This window comes from Tenrec ecaudatus, chromosome 5 (genome assembly GCF_050624435.1).
Source record: "Tenrec ecaudatus isolate mTenEca1 chromosome 5, mTenEca1.hap1, whole genome shotgun sequence".
Classification (NCBI taxonomy): Eukaryota; Metazoa; Chordata; class Mammalia; order Afrosoricida; family Tenrecidae; genus Tenrec; species Tenrec ecaudatus.
Genome location: NC_134534.1, coordinates 9,729,929 through 9,750,234, shown reverse-complemented (window position 1 = coordinate 9,750,234; position 20,306 = coordinate 9,729,929). Strand labels below are relative to the sequence as shown.

The following is a 20,306-nucleotide window of genomic DNA, read 5'->3' as shown; positions in this document are numbered from 1 at the left end:
ATATTGTCTGTGGGCTCTGTGTGGTCCTTACAAGTATTTCAAGCTTAGCAGAGAAGCAGAGTGGAAGGCACTGCTGGTGTCAGCATGGGGTAAAGAATATTGGAGGTGGAGGCATATCTGACCTTGGCTTGATAGGAATCATTCTTAGACTGATTGGCCTCCTTGTCCTTCTTACAGTTACTGATAGCAGTAAAAGGCAGTGGCCCCACACCGTAGCAATGTGCAAGTGGCCCAGGCGGGTGGCCAAGTTTTCCAAGAAATAACTCTACACAGATGTCCAGTGATAGGCAAAGGTCAGATGACCAGAGTCCCAGCACCAGCAGTGGGAGTTCGGATGCAGACCAGCGAGACCCAGCTGCTCCAGAGCCTGAAGAACAAGAAGAAAGTAAACCTTCTGCCACCCAGCAGAAGAAAAACACTAGCTCTCTAGGAAAACCACTAAGTTATCCACTCATGCTACAAGAATCCAGAAGGAGCTCGCTGAAATACCCCTTGATCCTCCTCTTAACTGCAGTGCTGGGCCTAACGGAGATAACATTAAGAATGGACATCAACTACACTTGGTCCACCAGGTGTGTTTTTTCTGGATGTCACATTTTCATCATATGATCCGTTTAAGCCACCAAAGATTACTTTCCGTACCAGCATCTATCACTGCAACACCAACAGTCAGGGCCATCTGTTTGCACATCCTTAAAGATAACTGGAGGCCTGCTTTGACTATCAAAGGTTTTGCTGTCTATTTGTTCCCTTTCAAAAGACTGAAACCTGCAGCTTCTCTGGAAGCATAGCCACTCAATACTTGACCAACAGAGCAGAACATGGCAGGATAGTCAGACGGTGGACCAAGAGATACACAACATAGTTCACATCATTTGTACGCAGTGGGAAGGAGCAGAAGGCATCTCTATTCTGTGCTGCAAATCTTTGCAGCCTTTACAATACGGACTTCTGTGTACGTGTTATACCGATTCTACTCTCTGCGTTTATGCTTTGGAGCCTGGGAGACTCCCTAAAAAGGTAAATGCTATCAAGAGTAGAACTTTGTAGTCGTAGATTAGTTACGTTTAAACTGCCTACTTGTAAGTCTTGCTTCTTTGGAATATCAAAATGTATTTTGTGATGTAGCAAGGACACTGGTCCTGAAGTCTACCAAATATTTTAGTGCATTGTAGCCTAATTCATTATCTATATGAAGTTATAAAAGTAGCTGGAGATGGTTAGGAATTGTCATTTGAATTAAACCCACATCTAGTTCTGTGTATGTGGTACACGCTGTTGTGAAAATGTTTTACCTTTACCTTTGTCAGTTTGTAATGAGAGGATTTCCTTTTACGCTTTGTAGCTCAAAGAGCACCTGGTAGATCATCTCAAACAAAATAAACATGTTCCTAGGGGGGAAAAAAGGCAGTGGCAAGAGTTTCTGCCATGTAGGAGATCCACCATTGGGTTACATCCTGCTCTGGTGTTGACCAGGTTCCAACTGAGCTTCCAGACTAAGGCAGGCTAGGAAGAAAGGCCTGAAGATCTACTGCCAAAACAAGAGCCAATGGAATGCTGATGAATTCCTAGGGCTGATCTGCTCAGAATACCATCAACGAACCCCATCCTTTGTGTTCTAATAGGGTACCACACTACACATGAGGAACCAGAGACCTATCTAGGCAGAGATTACACACTGCTTTCAGCACAACTGATGAGCTTTCTAAAGAATTTACATTGAAAAAATTAAAAAATAACTGCATTTCCAAAATGCCACCCAGAGAGGCAAAGTCTAAGGCAGGGGGTTCTTTGATGTTTTGTTCTCCCTCTAATTGGCCCAAAGCCCCACTCCATCTATTTTTCTGAGCCCTTCAAAGCTGTAGATCACCTGAAAGGCCACACTCAAGAAGAACACTTTGATCAATGGCAGCTCTTTGTGAGCTCAGGTGCCTTTGTGGCCCAGGGGTTAGGCACTGACTGCTCTCGGAAGGTCAGCTGTTGATGGAGCAGTGGGCTTCTGTGAAGGGACCGACCTGGCGCACCCTGCGGGCCAGTTCCACCCTGTCCTGAAGAGGCGCTGCGAGTGGGAATCCACCCGGCGGCAGTGTGTGTGGGTTTTGTGCTGTCAGTCCTGACATGCGAGCACAGGTCGGCAGCCAGATCCCCTCCCCTCCCTGGGTCAAACCCTCTCACCTCCCTCGGCCTCAGGCACCAGGTGAGGTTGAAAAGGCAAATGTTTGGTCACTTGTCTACTTACCACAATAAAGAAAAGAGATGGTGGGGCCCCTAGGAGGACAGACCTTTCCCTTCAGGTCTGGAATTAAATTTCCAATCACCAGCCCTTTGAGATCAAAGGGACAATATTTAGCAAAGGGAAAAGTTCAGAGGGCGGGAAACAGGGAGGAAGCGAGATATAAACACCAGTACAGGGAGCCGCACAGCGACAACGACCCTGTAGGGGACAGTAGAACTCCCCCTGTGGGTTTCTGAGAGTGTAATTCTCAGAGTAGAAACCTTCATCTTTATCCTGAAGAGCAGCTGGTGGTTTCGAACTGGTGGGCTTGTAGGCTAGCAACCCAACACAATACCCACTAAGCCACAGGTTGCTATGAGTCGGACAGACCTGGTAGAGATGTGTGTGTGTGTGTGTGTGTGTGTGTTACACTGAGAAGATTGCAATGGATGTGCTGAATCAGAAAGCATATGAATTGATAAATGGAAAACTATAATCTGTCTTATAAACCTTCACCTAATTAAAAAAAATTGGTCAATATATAAAATGTCCAGGAAAGAGGAAAACTCAGGGAAAAGAGACAAAGGAAAACTCTCTACCGCTGAGTCCATTCCCTCTCCTAGTAACCCTGTAGGGCAGCGCAGATCCGCCCCATGGGGTTTCTACGAGGTCTACATCGTCATGGATTCAGACTGCCACATCCTATACCTGCAGAGCAGCTGGCAGGTGCCAAAGGCCAACCTGTTGGTCAGCAGCCACACACTTGAACTGCTGCACCTCAAAACTTCCTCCCCGGGCCATACACTCACTCCTGTGCAGTTGGTTCTGGCTCATAGCAATCCTACAGGCAGAGTCAACTCAGCGCCTCCCCTGTATAATAGCAGACAGTCTCATCTTTCTCACAGGGAGCAGCTGGTGGGTTTGAACCACTGACTGACCTTGTGGTTAGTGATCCAAAGAGTTACCCACTAACCACCAGAGCTCCTTCTCAGGTCAACAACATCCTGTCACTCAAAGAATTCTGTTTGCCTCTCTTTTCTAACATCACTATCACCAGTAACCCAAACACCAGAGACTCCGCCTACACTGCAAGAGCCTGGTAAGCTAAGAACAGTCGAGAGGAGGTCCTCATTCTGGGCTGGGGCTCTCTGTGAGGAGCCCACCCCCACCCCGCCTTGCCTCCGGCAGATTGTAGAAATCTGTCGGCGAATCCAGGTGTTGCTTTTCAAAACTAGGATTTCACTTGCAATGTATTTGAACCGACACAACGAGCTGTATTATAACAGAATTTCCCCTGATTATGGGAACCTGTAAGGGCATCGCTCCATTTGAACAAGGAAAACTGCCCACCCGCTGCAGAGTTTTCTTTGTTAACATATGCTATTTGGTTAACATCTTTCTTCAATGTGAACATTCCAAATCACACCAGGGGCTCTAACTTTAAAAAAAAAAAAAAAAAAAGGAAAGAAATCTCTACAATTGCCAGCACAGTTTTTTACAGAACACATACCGTATACACTCGTGTATAAGCTGAGTTTTTCAGCACATTTTTAATACAGCTTTTGTGGTAAAATTCGGGGCCTTGGCTGACATTCGGGTTGGCTTATACATGCGTATATACGGTAACTTTTGTTTGTTAGTTTTGAGAAATTGATCTTTGGGCTCTAGCCTTATGTGTCGTGAAGCAGTGTATAAAATAATTCCTAAAATGACAAAGTTTTGAAGGCGCATCAGAGGACTGACCACTCATTGGGTCTCGAGATGATAATTTTCAATATCTTCGGCTTTCCGTTGTCACTAAACTTCCTTGCTCTCTCAACAGTTAGCCTTGGAGATTCAGTTTATCTACCCCCAGCTGATTTCAGTCTTGAATTTAGCAATTCAGAGAAACCTGATAGGACATTGAGTCTATTTTTTCGTCTGCCCTACATCTTTCTTTTAGAAACTGTCTTACCCCACCCATATCTGTATATCTGTCTGTCTGTCTGCTATCTATCTATACACCTACCTATCAATCTGTCTATCTAATCACCTATCTATCTTCTATCTATCCATCCACACATGCACACTGCATTTAAGTCTCCTTACGCTGTCAATCATGTCTCTGCCTTCCCAAGAAGAGGACTGGACCCAGGCTGTCCAATTCCGATAGACTCCTGATCTCAGCAGTGACTGCTACACCATTAAACCCAAACATTGCCCATCAGAGTCCTTTGTGGTGAGAGGGAAGGAATGGGGAAGGGCGGGAGGGAAGTACACTGAAGTACAGAAAGATACCCTTTTCTCTAGAAAGTCTAGCTCAAAGAAAGCCTTCAGCTGATGGTGACCATCTATGCCATGTTGGGAGAGCGTTTGCCTAAGAATTAAGGAGAATAAGGAAGAGAAAGAAAGGGAATAGAGGAAGGAGAGAAGGAAGGGGGTGGGGAAATATATGTCCCAGCGGAACTTGTACACCAAAGTTCGTGACAGCATGATTCATAATAAATCAAAAGGTGGAAACAACCCAAATTTCCATCACCTGATGAATGGATGAACAAGGTGTGGCCTATACACACAATGGAGCATGACTTGGCCATGACAATGGGCAAATTCATAGCTACAGAAAGTAGATGATGGTACAGTGAGTTAAGAGTTAAGCAGCTTAACCAAAGATTCAAACCCACCAGAGGCTCCTTAGGAAAAAGATAAGGCAGTAAAGATTTCTGTAAAGATTTACAGCCTCGAAACCCCATGAACTGGTTCTCCTCTGTCCTATAGAGTTGTTAGGCATCAGAATGGACTCCGTGGGTTATGACATCAACCATGCAGTACTGGGTGGTAGTGGGAATGGAAAATCAGTTCAATCACTCCTCTCCAAGTTCACTGGGTAAGAAGATAAGTGCTGGGGCCAGGATCCTACAAGGAGCAGGTGGAGGAGCCAAACCAGGAACACAAGTCTGTCTGATGTCAAAATTCAAGCCCTTTCACTAGCCCGTGAAATCTGTATAGATAGTACCCTTCTGGTTATGTACCATTCACTTCTCTTCATCAGTAAGACAGCTCCAATTTAATGTGGGGCAGCAATGTGTTTGACCAGGAGACCTATTATCTTCCTGCCTCCCTCCCTCCAAGCTCATCAGGCTGTGTGTCTGAGTTTGGTCAGTGAGACGTAAACCGAAGTGCTACACAGGACTTTGGGGAAAGCACCTTCAACAGCACTAACATGGCTGAGAAGAGGACCCCTGCTGTCATCCCCTCCCTACTTCCATCCTGCTGCTGGCAATGTGGACATCATGGTGGATGCTCCCGCAACCATCTTGAATCATGAGGCCAAACGCTACGGATGTTCCAACCATAGAGAGAGAAGAAGGTTGGGGTAACCATGGAGGCACCCCGTGGCTGTCTCCAGGCGCCCTTGGTCTAAAAGAAAAATAAACCTTCACGGATAGTATTATTTGGATTTTTATTCATATGCCGTTGAAACTGAACCCTAGGGTATACACTGGACCTATGAGACTGCGGGACCAATCAAGAGAGTGTGAAGACTCATCCATCTCAGAAGTGGCCAAGTGAGAAGCAACCCACCAAGTCATTCTACCCAATTTGTTCTGGGACTCTACTGAATTACTCTAGAGACCATCACCAAACGTTTTAGTGACACAATACTCAACAAAGTCCACTGTCATCAAGTCGATTCTGATTCAGAGGCCCTGTAGGATCCAGCAGAACTGCTTCTCGGGGTTTGATTTCTGAGGCTGTAAATCCTTATGTAACAGAAAGCCTCATCTTTCTCCCTTAGAGGTGCTGCTGGGTTCGAACTGCTAACCTTACAGTGAGCAGAACACCGTGTAACTCTGTGCCACCAGGCATCCTGGTGGAGTTACAGATCCCTGAAAAGCCTGCTTGGATTTCAGCAAATAGAGGCCTTATATGTTATAGATGCTTAGATGTCCTTCAGGAATTGCTTCAAATACAAGCTCCCAGAGAAGGGATTCCTGAAGAACCAACTTTATTTACACAATCCCAGCACAATTTGGTGAAGGGAGGGGAGTCAGGGTCGATACAAAGCCGGAAGTCAGATGAAAAGACACAAGGACTCGATTTTGCTTTAAAAACCAGCGCTCTGTCCCATCTTTCCAGAGCAAGCCCTTCAAATTCCCAGGATTCTTTCCTCTGCCAGAAAGACAAATAAATGGCAGTGGCCTTCCATGTGGCACAGGGCGTCACGGCTTTGCTTGTTTGTTTCTTTACTCAAGACCCACGAGGTATTGATCATTCACCGTGTGGTGTCTGACACGACAGCAGGCGGTCTCTGCGGGACTCCCTCTTTCTTTGGAAGGCTCCTTTTGCCTTCGAGCCACGACGCAAGCGGTGAGGAAGCGCTAGGAGGAAGGGGAAACTTCTCTAGTTTGCATTTTTCCCAAGACGGCTGGTTTTGCTCACGAGGTTAGGGCAGGTGACTAGGAATATTCTTTATGAGAGTCCAGAATTCTGGTCCGAGTTTGTGTAATAGGCGGTTTGTCTGGCGGCGTGTGCATGCAAGTGTTAAAAGAGGCAACGCAAATGAAAGCTTAGCATGTGCAGTGCTTTCCCCAGGCCTTGGTGGGAATTCTGACTTGCTTACTTCTTGTCAAGAAGTGCTTCTGTATGCATGGCCCAAAGCCACATGCACGCCCGTACACACACCCTATCTTACCTTTCCCAGAACACAGGGACCAAAACACACCTTGAGCCAGTATGTTTGTTTTGTTTTGACAAAATCCATGCACCCAAACTCTGCCCTCTGATCACAGAACACGCCCTCAGCTCTCCCTGGGCCCTTGTCTTCCCATACTTTTTACACACAATCCTGTCCAGTGTGGTGAGTTGGCTGTAGAACCTTCCACAAGCTCCACAGAGCGATGCTGCTAGAAGCCCCAGAGAGGGAATTCAAGGAAGATGCACAAAAACCACACCAACAACAGAGGGAATCTGCCAGCAACCCCCAGCCCCCAAATCCCCCAGCCTAAATCCATTCTGCCAACCTGCTGCTGCTGAGGGCAGACCCTGCTGCCCATTGCCCCTGCCTCCCCTCAAAAATCCATGACGCTCAGGATGATGAACCCGTGCCATCAAGCAAAGGTTCCAGGCTCGACACCATCTGCAGGCACCTAAAGATGGTGGAACGATGTCCCCCAACATTTCTTCAAAAACCCAAAAGCCACTTACTTACTGAGGGTCAAGCGAGGGACTGTATGACATCAGCTTTTATATCTGCCGGCGTCAGGTAAATTGCAGCGTCTGCCCCACTCGGTCAATTAGCTGCCTCATCACGCAGCCCGTGTGCTAGAGTCAGGCTGATGGAGTTGGCTCCCTAAGCCGGGCACAGGACTGAGCATGCATGGGAAGTATCCAGCCTCCAGAGCCCAGAAGATGGCAGAGCCGGGCACACTTTGGCTTCTTTCCTTACAGTCATTGTCTTGATGCCACTGAGCCGTCACTGCTCAGAGGCTCAGACTGCAGGACATCCCGGGACACCTCCAAGACACAAAGTGCCACGGAATTTCCACAATAAGGAAGCAATTAAGGGCCCGTTTTGAGAATTGCCCCTTCGCAGACAGCTTTGGGATTTCAGCTGACCTCGACCCATTAGTAGCTGGCTCACCTCTCTACCTGTTCCATACAAACGGTCTCAGCTACAGGCCACTTAGCTGTCTTCCACATGGGCACTGGGGAGCGGAGAGTCAGAAGGGCCTTGGCCAGTGTCAGGAATGGTTTATGGTTATTGAATGGAGTTCCTCTCAGGGCTTTAAATCCTTGTGTTATAATGCATCCTCCTCCTCCTCCTTGGTTAATATTCCCTTGGTGAAGGCAGGACTGGGCCACCAAGAGGGAGGCCCTAGAGAACTGGCTGAGGAGAGAGGCCAAAGGTAGAGCAAGGTTGGGAATGGGGTGTGGGGAGGGGGCTATGGCTGAGGGAGGTGGGAGGTAGAGGATCAAGGAAACAACAAAACAACAGTAATGCAGACATGAAACATAAAGGGTCTCCCTCCCCGTGGTTCACTGGGAAGGTCTCGTGGAAAAAGCAGGTGAGCGAAGTGAGCTGGACATGGTCCAACTCTGCCACTTCCACGGGAGCTGTGACACTCCTGCCAGGGAGCAGCGGCATCCTTGAACAGAGTCGCTTCACAGCTGGGGCTACACTCCTGAGAAAGGCAGAGGGAGCAGGAGATGGGGAGCCATCTTCTCTTCTTCTTGATTTTTTGGTTTTCCAGATTCCGGATTCCCTCAAGAGGCTGAGATGCAGCAATGGCGACAGTGATCTAGGACACGTACCAAACCAGCGGCCACCGAGTCCATGTGGACTCACAAGTGCCAGAGCAGAAGGTGACACACCTGGGTCGGGGTGGGGGGGGGGTGAGGGTGGGAGCGGGGGTCCTCCCTAGATGAGAAGTAGATCAACACTTTCTTCCAAAGTGCCTCTGCCTGAATCCGAACTTCCAAGCTTTGGGTTACCAATTGGGTGTGTTTCCTTATTCGCACCAGTCCTACCTTTGGGATCAATTTAGATATTTTGATGCTTTTTGATCAATTGAATGTCTTTGAATCTTCCCTCTCACTCACTCTAACTACTCTCAGATTTCTGCGACTTTGCCCCAGAACTTGTGACTGCAAATGGAGAGCTTTTCTGCTCATAAACAGATACGGCCCAATGACAACAACCTGAATCAATTGATGGATAGCTAGATAAGCAGAACGTAGTCTATCCACACAATGGAATTGGGCTCAGCCATTAAAAGGAACGAAGTATTGATTCTTGCTACTGCACAGATGAACCTTGAAAAACATCCTGCTCAAGTCAAAGACGCCGGACACAAAAGGCCTCCGATTGGAAGGTTCCATTCAAAGGAAGTGTGCAGGATGGATGGACAGAGAGCCCATCGTGGTTGCCTAGGGCTGGAGGGATTGGAAACGGACAGTTAAGGGTGTGAGAGTCCTTGTTGACACAATGCGTGTTCCAAGATGCAGTCTGGTGAATCCACTCAGAGCCCTTACGTTACACCATAACAAATGGGTAGAGTGTCCAGTTTCAGTTTTTATCTCAAAGCTGTTAAATAAGATATGGCAGAAGTCACCACACCTAGAGGGGATGAATCCTATCTACTCAGAATCGTGATAATGCGTTGGTTGCTAACCACAAGAGCAGCAATTTGGAACCATCGTGGCTCTACAGGAGGCAGATGAGGTTTTCTACTGTCTGTAAAGAGAAAGACATCATGTTTGGTAAAGTGGAGGGGCAGCAAAGAAGAGGAAGGTCTTCAGTGAGATGGATGAACAGTGGCTGGATCTATGGCAATGGTTCTCAGCCTTCCTCATGCCGTGACTCCTCATGTGGTGGTGGACCCCCCCCCCAACCACCAAATTATTTTTGTTGCTACTTCATCACTGTCATTTTGCTACTGTTATGAATCCAGCGACCCCTGTGAAAGGGTTGTTCAACCCCCAAAGGGGTCGCGACCCACAGATTGAGGACCACTGCTGTGTGGGCTCAGGCAGAGGAACGATTGGGTGGCTGGGGCAGGACCACGCAGCCCTTTGTTCTGTTGGGCATAGAGTCACGATGGATCGAGCCGAACTTAATGGCACGTGACTACAACAGAAGGGTTACATTCTCTGAAGCTCACAGACTCACTTCTATGCTGCCCTGTAGGGCAACTCTGAGTTGGAATCGACTCGATGGCACTGAGTTAATCTGCAAACAACAAGACAGGAAGTTCAAACCCACCAGCTGCTCCAAAAGAGAAAAGATGAGACCGTCAGCTCCCTTAAAGATGTATGGCCTCAGAAACCTAATGGAGTAGTTCTTCTCTGTCCTAGGCTTACTATGGGTTAGAATTGGGTTTCCTTAAGAGTATTTGAGATGGAGGTGTGAGCGGGTCTGATATCGCCGTACTGAACCAATAGCAAGTCAGCTACCACATCTTGAGCCTCCTTAATATGCCTGGAGCATAGAAATTATCCAGTTTCTACAGATGGAAAATCTCTGGGGACGGCCCATGTGTGGCACAGCCTTTGCCTGAGCCATAAGCACTGTCCAGTTAGCCTCTGGAGGGTCCTGGAGGAGCAAACTGTGAAGCAGCTGCCTGCTTGCCAAGAGGATGACAGTTAGACACAGGCCCTCCACCCAGCAGCTGCTGCAGGAAAGGCCTGGCCGGCTCCTTCTGTAAAGATTCCAGCCAAGACAAGCCTCCAGGGCAGTTTGGCTCTGTCACATGGGGTTACTGAGTTGGACGTACAGCAACAACAGTTCGTATTTGAGGCTGGGGCTCCTGTGAGCAAGGTCCGCCTCTGCGGTGTGTCTCCGTTAATTCTGACGCAATGCTGTGAGGGGCAGAGCACGATCATACTCATTACATGCATGACAATGAGACCCCGTGAAGCGCCACACTCCGTCCCCGTCCCACCAAGCATGTGCGTGTGCTGGCAAAGCCCCTGCCATTTTGTTTTTTTCCCAGCACCAGCTCTATTGGGTGAGAACAAGTAAACAAATGGGCAGACATACATTCGACCTCCTCGGATGCCCACCCCTGCCCCTCCAGAGACATGCACGCACATGCCACCCGCAGAAGAACGAGAACTGTAGAACCGTTGAAATGAAGACTCTCCTTTCCAGTGCAGCCGTGAAGGCCCACGAAGCTGGGGGTTGGTGGTTCAAACTCATCCGGAGGTACCTTGAAAGAAAGCAGGTGATCTCCTGCAAAAGCAGTCGTGGCAAGGCCTGTGGAGCACATTCTGCTCTGACCCCCCACGGGGTTGCCACGAGTCACAGTCGAATCCACAGCCCCTAGGGTTTGTCCCCGTTACAAGCGCTGTCACCAGCTCCCGGAAGCGCGTGCGACCATCCTTTGGTTGGGCTGCTCTCTCTCTGGCTGTGAGATCTGCCTCTGGTGATTTCAGTTCAGATGCAGAAGGGACCTCCTGATGTCCAGGCCACAGAGCCAGGCCAGGCACGTCGCTCCACAGGCCTGCCTGAGCGCCGACCCCTACTTCCTCCCTGGATCCCCACTGCCTGGGCTTTATCTTTCTTTATCTGAGCCATTCAGGCAGTGAGGACTGATGGACTCAGTAAGCGGCTGTGTGTAGCATATACCTACTTGTTTCTTCCATTACGAAAGACAAAGCTGTGTTTCCTACATTCCGTCTGGGTTCAAATGGGGGCAGGCAGTACAACAAAGCCCCCTGGGAGCCGCAGAAAGGAATCAGACCATCTCAGATTAGAAAGGACACAGCAGTCACCCCGTGTTAGACAGGGTTCTCTAGAGAAACAAAACCAGAATGCCAATAATGTTATATATATTTATATAGATAGATAGATAACATAAGAAATAAACAGTTAATTAAATTATAAAGCAGTACAAATGGCTCAGTGTAACTCACTCCTGTGAGACAGCTGTGAGACACTGACAGTCCTTTAAGTCTTGAGGGACAGGTAGTCCTCTGTAGAGCAATTCAGGCTATCCGGGCACAGGCAACAAACAGCATGGCAGGTCACCAACAGTCAGCCAGATGACAGGGTCCGACAGTCCCCAGCTCAAGAGATGTACATTCCAATAGTGTGGCGAAGCAGGTCTTGAAGGAACCTCAAATTACAGCAACACAGTCCATGGGTTAGGTGTCCCACAGGTAGTATAGCTTGCAAATGGAGGCACAGAACAAGCAAGTCAGCTGCACACTGGTCCAATGATCAAAGAGCAAGAGACAATTAAGGCGAGGCTCACTGAGCCATTTATTTCTCCACCCTTCAATTAACCGCACATGTGTTCATTGGCCATTTTGGCACAATAAACATTAACTATCCCACGCCCCCTGCCCCCCCCCCCCCCGAAGCCTCCTTCCTCATTGTGGACAGACTAGACACACATACACACCCGGCCGGAGTCAAATCACAAGCCAAGGCTACAGAAGGAGGTCTAGTCACCTAAGGTTTTACCAGTCGCCATGGAGTCAATCCAGATCTGTGCTGATGGGGTTTCCAATGACCGATTCCATCACCCCCAGCCCACTCATCCCTGGAGTAGATAGCCAAGCCTTTCTTCTGAGGCACCTCAGGTGGACTGGGAACACCAACCTTTCCATTAGCAGCTGGGCCCACTCACCATTGACACCTCCCAGGGACTCAGTCCTGATGACCTAGCACTTGGCATTTATTCATTCCTCAATCTCAGACCAGCCCATCTTCTGTCAGCCTGCTGCTACAAGAGATGCTGGGCCTGTCAACAGTTCAAGGAGCCCCATCGGACCACTCTCCACCCGCCCTGTCCAGCTCTGGCCTGCAGGGACCTGACCTCCTCTCTGGACTCCTTTAACCTAACGGGGGCTAAATACATAAGTATATTTGGATACACTCGTAGGAAACGATATGAAGACGAGAACTAAGGTGGGGAAAGAGGGTATTCCCTCTCTTCTCCAGACTCCCATCCATCTCAGCTTCTGTCTGAGAGGCCCCTCCACATGCTTCTCTGTCTCAGTCTCCCCTCCTGTCTCCCAGTCATACTCAGATGTGACCAAGTAGCCTCAGGGGCCCCACCATCCAGCATCTCCCTCCTGATGCCCACACTTCCCCAGGATTCCTTAACACCTGTCCCCCTGGAATCCTCCTGAGCACACCATCTGCTTTCTGCAGGGACCCTGCTACAGGCGTGACCACGCCGACAGTGGCAGGGAACTGCACCACGTGGCAGGCAGCACTGCTCCCAGGGAGGCCCGAGCTCTGGGGGCCTCAAAACACGCCCCCCTCCCCCATTTCCCCACTCCTCAGTCGCCATCTTTGGAAAACAGGGCAATAGTGTACCTGCTTCCTACAGTCGAGGAGCCCTGGTGACATAGTGCTTACGCATTGGGCTGCGATCCGCAGGGTCAGGAGTGTAAAACCACGTGCCCCTCCTGGACATAAGAGAGGCAAGGCTTTCTAGTCCCGCGAAGAGTTCCAGTCTTGGAAACTCCCAAGGGCAGTTCTACCCTGCCCTGTAGGGTGGCTGTGGGTTAGAACGGAGCTGATGGCATTCAGCTTGGACAACTAGTACTTCCTCTGGGTGCTGGGAAGACAAAGCAGCGAATACAACAAGCGAGGTGCGTAGGGTGGCACGTAGCACTTGGGCAATGTCACACTCAGCAGGGATTCTTTTTCCTCTACACTCAATCGGTGCAACTTTCCCTTGGCCCCTGACAACCCCACGTCAGCGTTGGTCTCTAGACGCTTGCTTTTTCTTGAAGGCAAGTGAGGCCACACAGTGTCTGCGCTTTAGGGAGCGGTCAGTTCGCTCAGCACATCTTCCAGCTCCTCGATGCGGAAGTGAGTGTCAGGGCTTCACTTCTCCTGCTGTCTGGGCAGCATCCCCTTGGGCCACATTCTGTGCATCCAGCCGCCTGGTGATGGGCAGGCAGGCCCCTTCTGCCTTTTGGCTCTCGTAAGCAGTGCTGCCAAGAACACGGGTGAACAGGTCTCCTTTGGAGTCTTTGCTTGCACGTCTGGGGGCGCACTGCCAGGGGTGGAGTGTCAGGGTCTCGTGATGCTTCTCGTCTTTTGAGGAACATCACAGCCGCAGCACCAACTTTCTTAGCAGATACTCTTGGAGTCAGCTGTGCGGCTCCTTCAACACACTAAGTTCCTAGTTCGTATCTCCTGAGCGAATGAAGTGCTGGGAGAGGCAGGTCCAGACAGTACAAGGGATGGGACAGGGCAGTGGGGAGTACTGGAGACTACTGGGAGAGGAGGGTCTAGCACAGAGGACAGGGCAGAACAGTGGGGAGTACTGGGGAATCCAGCACAGGGGATGGGGTGAGGCAGTGGGAAGTCCCACGAGAATACTGGGAGTGGTGGGACCAGATCCATGGGGCGGGTGTAGGGGTAGGGCTTGATGGAGGGTACCAGTACACTGCAGAGCGGTGACACAGAGCTGGCTCCTACAGGGGGTGCTGGAGGAGTTAGCTGGGTGGTTGGGTACACAGGCTGGCCTGGCAGAGGGACTGGCTGGCAGAAGTACCCAGCGGTGTGCTGTGCCTGACACATCAGGCGTGGGGCTGAGCAGCCAGCTCGGCACAGTGAGAAAGAGGGGCCCACCGGGTGGGGTGAGAGATGAGGTCAGAGGCATAGGCAGCCAGGGAGGGAGGCCTTAGATGCCCTGCCAAGAAATGTGGACCTTCGTGTCCTGGCCCAAGAGCAGTTGCTCTGCAAATATCTGCTGAATGCATGGACGTTCACCGGCAGTCCTGCACAGTCAAGGGGGCCAGAGCCTCCCTCCTGTCCCATCCCCATAGGCATCCTTTCCTCTGGTCTCCCTTCCTCCACTCTCTCCCTCCCTCTCGGCTTCTCTTTCATGGACCTCCCTTGTCTTACTCCCTCCTTCCTTCCAACATGCAGACTAACACAGACCAGGCCTTGCTGTGACCTAGGCAACCACCTGAGCTTTCTAATCTGACCTCACTCAGCCACACAAAGCCAATGAACACACCCCTGCGCGATATGTGCTGGACTCTCCCAGCTCCCTGCTGTGGGCCACGCCCTGGGTCTCACTGCCAGAGGACACAGAAGGCCAGCACGCCTCTGCCCTCACTGACTCAGCTGCTGATTCAACTGTCCGTGTGGGTGTGGCAGCTGGAGGGACCACTGCCTGTGCTGCCACACTGGTGTCTCACACCCGGTATCAGAGCTCACTGACTAGGACGCCTTCCCCTGCCACCCCCACCCCACTCACATCCAGAGCAGGCAGGACAGCCTCTACCCGGCACTGTGGGGACAGAGGAGGCCTTGCTTCGGCTATTGAGCTCGGCAGTGTGGGGTACCCCCAGATGCAGAGCCTGAGACCAGGAATTGAGTGTGAGGAGGTCTAGGGACAGAGTGCTCATGCATTGGGCTATTACTTGCAAGGTCAGCAGCTGGAAAGCACCAGCTGCTCTGTGGAAGAAAGCTGGGGCTTTCAACTACTGTAAAGAGTTACTGTGTAGGAAAGCCCCAGGGGCAGGTCAACTCTGTCCCATCAGGTTCCTATGAGTCGGCATCGACTTGATTGCAGTAGCTCGGCTTGGTGGTTGGAAGCGATCCAGTAAGATGAGACAGGGAAGAGAAGGGAATGGACACAGTGTGTGGAGGAGCAGGTGACCACAGAGGACAGCCAGGGCTCAAAGGTGGCAAAGGCCCCCGGGAGATGCTGTAGACCACCACTGGGCGGTAGTCCTGAAGGGCAAGGAACCCAAGTACCTGGTCTCCATCTTTTTGTCTTTACTGGCTGTGGGCTGTGCCCATGTGTGAGCTCTCTAGCCCTCTGGCCTGAGTTGCAGACAGCATGCCCACACCACAGAACACTTCCCGGGGGCGGGGCGGGGGGGGACAGCGGGGAGGCACAGGAGCGCCCCTTCTGGGGAGCCAGCAAGGGCCAGGGGCCTGGGTGGAGTCTTCATGTTGGGCCTGCAGACTCAGACAGAGTCCTTCTAGTGGACTGTGGGCAAGAGGTGACCCAACGCAGGCGGGAACAAAGCAAAGGTCAAAGGTATTCAAGACCCGCCTCCCCAATAGAAATGAGATAGCAGCGCGTACCCTCTTCCAGTTCAACTCCAGGGCGAGTTGGGAGTTCAGATTTCTGAATTCCTAGACTGTGGTGACCGGTTGGGCTGCTAAACACAAGTCCAGAGCTCAAAGCACCAGTCTTGCCCCCAGAGAGAAAGTTGCCGTCTTGGAAACTCACAGGGGCAGCTCTACCCTGTTATACGGGGGTCACCATGAGTCAGAATTGAATCGGTGGCAGTGAGAAACTGCGAGAAAGTCCACTTCTGTTCATCAGGGCCACCCAGCACTAAGACAGTGTGTCTGTCTGTCTCTCTCTACACGCACGCACACCATCCCATGGAGATACGTACAGTAGGGAGGCAAGGCGAGCTGGGGCAGGTGTCAGGGGAGGCTTCCCGCAGGAAGTGCCCTGGAGTATGGGGCCTGGCTGTGATAGGAAAGAGGGGAGCAGGGCCGATGTGCAGACAGGGCCTGGTTTTGGCTGAGACTCAGAATTCCTGAAAATTTGAGGTTTACGAAGTAACTGCAGACAGGTCATTAGCACCACAGACTGCGGGGAGCTCCCCAGCCCATCTCCTCACTGCTTCTTCCTTTTAGTCAGCAGCAAGATAATGGCAGCGAGGCCCACAGCCAACGAGGCTGCTTCTAGCTGCATTCCAGTGTGAGGTAGAGCTGTCAGAGATTCCCAAATGGTGCAAACTTGGAAAAGAGAACCAAAAAATGCTATCCGATCCCCGGTGGGATCAAGCAAAGTGCCCCATGGGATTTCGAGGACTGTGAATCTCGACAGGAGCTGACTGCTAACTCCTCTCTTGAAGGGCCAGGTGGGCGCTTACCTATGGCCTGATTTGCAGTGAAGCACCTTTCCCACAGTGCTTCCTGGGTTCCTTTAGTAGCAGAGAACGTGAGATGGAGTTTTCCGCAGTAAAATCACCTTGTGACTGGCTGGCTGCCAGGTGCGAAGTCCTCACAGGGCCAGCTGAGGCCGCTGCTGGAGTCCCTCAGGCCTCCTCGGTTCCTTGCAACAAGGCTCCGGGCTGAGGAGGGAGTTAGAAGGGCCCTGTACATCATTTCCAGGAGTCAGCGTGCTTGTCGTTTTAGGGGAGAGAAACCCAGTTTGAACAGGCCAAAATAATACGTGGGCCGCTGGGTCCCTGAACAGGGTGTCCAGGGCAAACATCCTCTGTAAGCCCCTTGGGCCTCTCTCTAGCTCCTCTCCCAGCCAGGTCCCATTCTCAGAATCTCCACACGGTGACTTCCAGAAGGCCCTTGTCCTGCAGCTAGTCATCTAACCTCCAAAGACACTGTTTTTCTTCCTAGAAAGCCCAGCAAAACCTCTGACCTTGTTGGTCCAGTGCGCATCACCTGCCCCACCTGAGTCATTGTCACCTGGCTGCCCCTCGTGCTAGGAGGTTCCGCGGCACGGGAGCTGATGAGCTCTGAGTGAGGAATGATGCTTTCGTCCGCTGGAAGCTGAGTGAAACCCCCAGAAGAAAAGGGACATTGGATGCTGGCAGGTGACAATGTCCATGTCACCAACCAAGTAACCAATTTCAGGTCAAGTTCCACAGAGACGTCCTCAAGAGTGCCTCTCCCAGTCAGCAGTCCCCGTTCATTCACCTCTGCCAGCTTTCTCTCTCTCTCTGTGTGTATGTGTGTGTGTGTGTGTGTGTGTGTGTGTGTGTGTGTGTGTGCGCGCGCGCGCGCGCGCCTCATACCTCTTTCATCCACCAAGTCTCCTCTGAAAGGTGGGTCCCACCATCATGGCCAGGGGCTTTAATGAACATGCATTTTCTTGAGACACCCAGATGTCCAGGTTCAGGGTGCTGGATCTAGGCCAGGGGTGAGGAGGAACATCCAGCCCAGAGGCCGTATACTCTCAAAAACTCACTGCCAACTAGGTGCTGCTGGCTCATAGCAACCCTGTAGGACAGGGTAGAACTGCCCCTGTGAGTTTCCAAGCTGTAACTCTATGGGAGCAGAAAGCCTCCTCTTGTTCCCGAAGGGTGGCTGCTGATTTCTAACTTCTGACCTTGCGGCGAGCAGCTGCCAAGTAACCACTATGCCACATGAAACCGAGAAACCATCAAGACCCGCGAGCATTACACGACTCCCCACAGAGACGCGGTTCCAGCACTGTCCTAGGGGTGAGGTGGTGAAATGTTTGACCAGTCTGGCTGACAGAGGATGTTATGAATACCCAAATGGTCCTTGGCAGAGAAAAGGCTCCCCAACCCCTGCTCTGGGGACAGGCTTTCTCTGTCCACGTGGACGGAATCCTTGCCTGCGCTTCTCCAGGGTTCTTCCTGCCATTCCTTAAAGCGTTCCACGTGGCGCACCTCTTTCCCCAGTTTGTGCTTGCTCCTCTGAGCCTTGTCTGCTCTTTCTAGCTCCCAAAAGTGATCAGGCTGAAGACATATCCCACACATGTCAGCGTGCTTCCAAAGGTTCATGGGAAAATTCCATTGCCTTTGAATTCCATTTGTCCATGAACTTTTGGAAGTCCCATTAATATTGAAAACTCCCTTTTCTAATGGAATCACATCCACAGGGATAAGGGCTAGGGTCCCAAACATATTTGGGGTGGGGGGCCAGGGTCAGTCTGTAATGGGTGATGAGTAGATGGCATGTAAGAGGAGACTCCCGGATGAGGAGTCAGCCTGGAGGCAGCAGGGGGCTTGGAGGGAGTGCAGGAAGAGACCTGTAGGCAGAGGATCGACAAGGTCCCCAGAGACAGGAAAAGGAGACTGGGATGCTACGGTCTGTGGAGGAACGGGGCCAGTGCAGAGGCACGCAGAGGCTCACTCACGCTGGTCTTGTACGCAGTGGCAAGGGGTCTGTGCTTTATTCTGTGTACAAGGGGCAGGCACAGGAGGTGCTAGTAGGGTGTTTTCCAAACAGGTAAGGAGCACAATCTAGGGCAAAAAGTGAGGAGAATCATGTTGGAGGTATTAAATTTAAAGTCAGCACCACGGGGTCAGCAGTTCCAAGCCCCCAGCCACTCTGGGAGAGAAAGATGAGGCTTTCTACTCCCATAAAGAGTTACAGTCTCAGAAACCCACAGGGGCAGTCTACCCTGTCCTGTGGGGTTGCGATGAGTCAGCATCGACTCCAGGGCAGTGAGTTTTTGTTTTGTCCTCAGTGGCTGGGGCTTAAAAATAGATGCCTGGGGATCACCTATTGAGCCTCCACACGCTAGGTGAATTCCAGGGATGGCAACCATTTGTCCCGGTTGCAAGCATTCAGTACCAGTTAGGAGCCAGAGGAAATGCTTGCATCTCAACAGCCGTGGGAGGAGGCTTTGTAAAAACCAGGTTCTAAATCTACCCTGTGGCATCTCAGCGAATCGTGGGCAGGCTCTGGGGCCTGGAGGCAGGAAAGGCAAGGAAGAAATGGAAACACCTGAGCCCCGCACACAGACACAAAACGTCGATGACCTCTGGCACCCTTGACGTACTGGGGGGGGAGGGCGGGGGGGGGGGGGCGGGACTGTGTTCTATGAAGGTTTTCGGGTTTTGAGGAGCTCTTGCAGTGCAGTGGTTAAGTGCTTGTCTGTTCACCAAAAGTTTTCAGTACCTGATTTTCTGGAAGTAGATCTCCAAGCCTTACTCCCAGGTTGCCCGGTGGGGGATGGAGAGCCTACCCCCTCTGGTTAGTAGGTGGACATGTTGGTTAACAAGGTGCTCCATCCAGCTAGAACCCAAAGGACAAAGAAGCAAGACCCCTGACCTACAACCCCAGTCCTCAGGCTAGGTAGCCTCCCCCTTCTTGCCTGTTGAAAACAACCCAAAACCAAACTCACTGCCACTCAGTCGATGCCAATTCGCAGGGACCCTATAAGACGAGGCAGAACTGCCCCTGTGGGTTTCCGAGACTGTAACTCTTCCCGAGGGTAGAGAGCCTCGTCTTTCTGCCTCAGAGTAACTGGTGGTTTCAACCTCCTGACCTTGAAGTTAGCAGCCCAATGCAGAACCACTACGCCACCACCAACGCTGGACATTGAAGAAGGAAGACTGAAGAATCGATGTATTTGAACTATGGTATTGGCGAAGAATATTGAAAGGACCAGAGAACAAATAGGTTTGTCTTGGAAGAAGTACAGCCAGAATGCTCCTTAGAGGCAAGGATGGAGAGACTTCGTCTCATATACTCTGGACATGTCATTAGGAGACAGTCCCTGGAGAAGAACATCACAATTAGTAAAACAGCAACCCTTGAGCACCGAGTGGAATTTCAAACAGTTGTCTCCATGCCACAGAAAGAGGGGGCTCTCCTGATGGAGCTACAATGTTCCCAAAACACATTTTTCCTTTTTCCATCCAGAAACCAGAGGGCTCTCTTTCCCACCCAGCAATGTCAGCAATGCAGCCCGGCTGAGAGGTCAGCGCGGCGCATCTAATTCCAGGGCCACGTTTCCAGCCCACGAGCCGCATTCTGTCCTGCCCCTGCCCCGAGGCTAGAACAGGACATCTGCTGGGCAAAGCGAAATTCAATTTGAGCTGATGGCCTGCACTGTGGGGATGACAGGGCGTCCAGTGCTGACATGTGAAAAGGCACCGAGAGGGAGGG

General features: G+C 51.0%; 1 protein-coding gene and 1 pseudogene across 8 annotated transcripts in view; one reads left to right on the top strand and one right to left on the bottom strand.

Annotated features, from left to right (window-relative positions):
* ASAP1 (ArfGAP with SH3 domain, ankyrin repeat and PH domain 1) overlaps positions 1 to 20,306 on the bottom strand; it is a 289,743-nt gene that overhangs the window by 221,439 nt on the left and 47,998 nt on the right. The gene's annotated exons all lie outside the window — the stretch shown is intronic.
* Positions 274 to 865, top strand: LOC142448648 (ubiquitin-conjugating enzyme E2 E3 pseudogene; annotated as a pseudogene).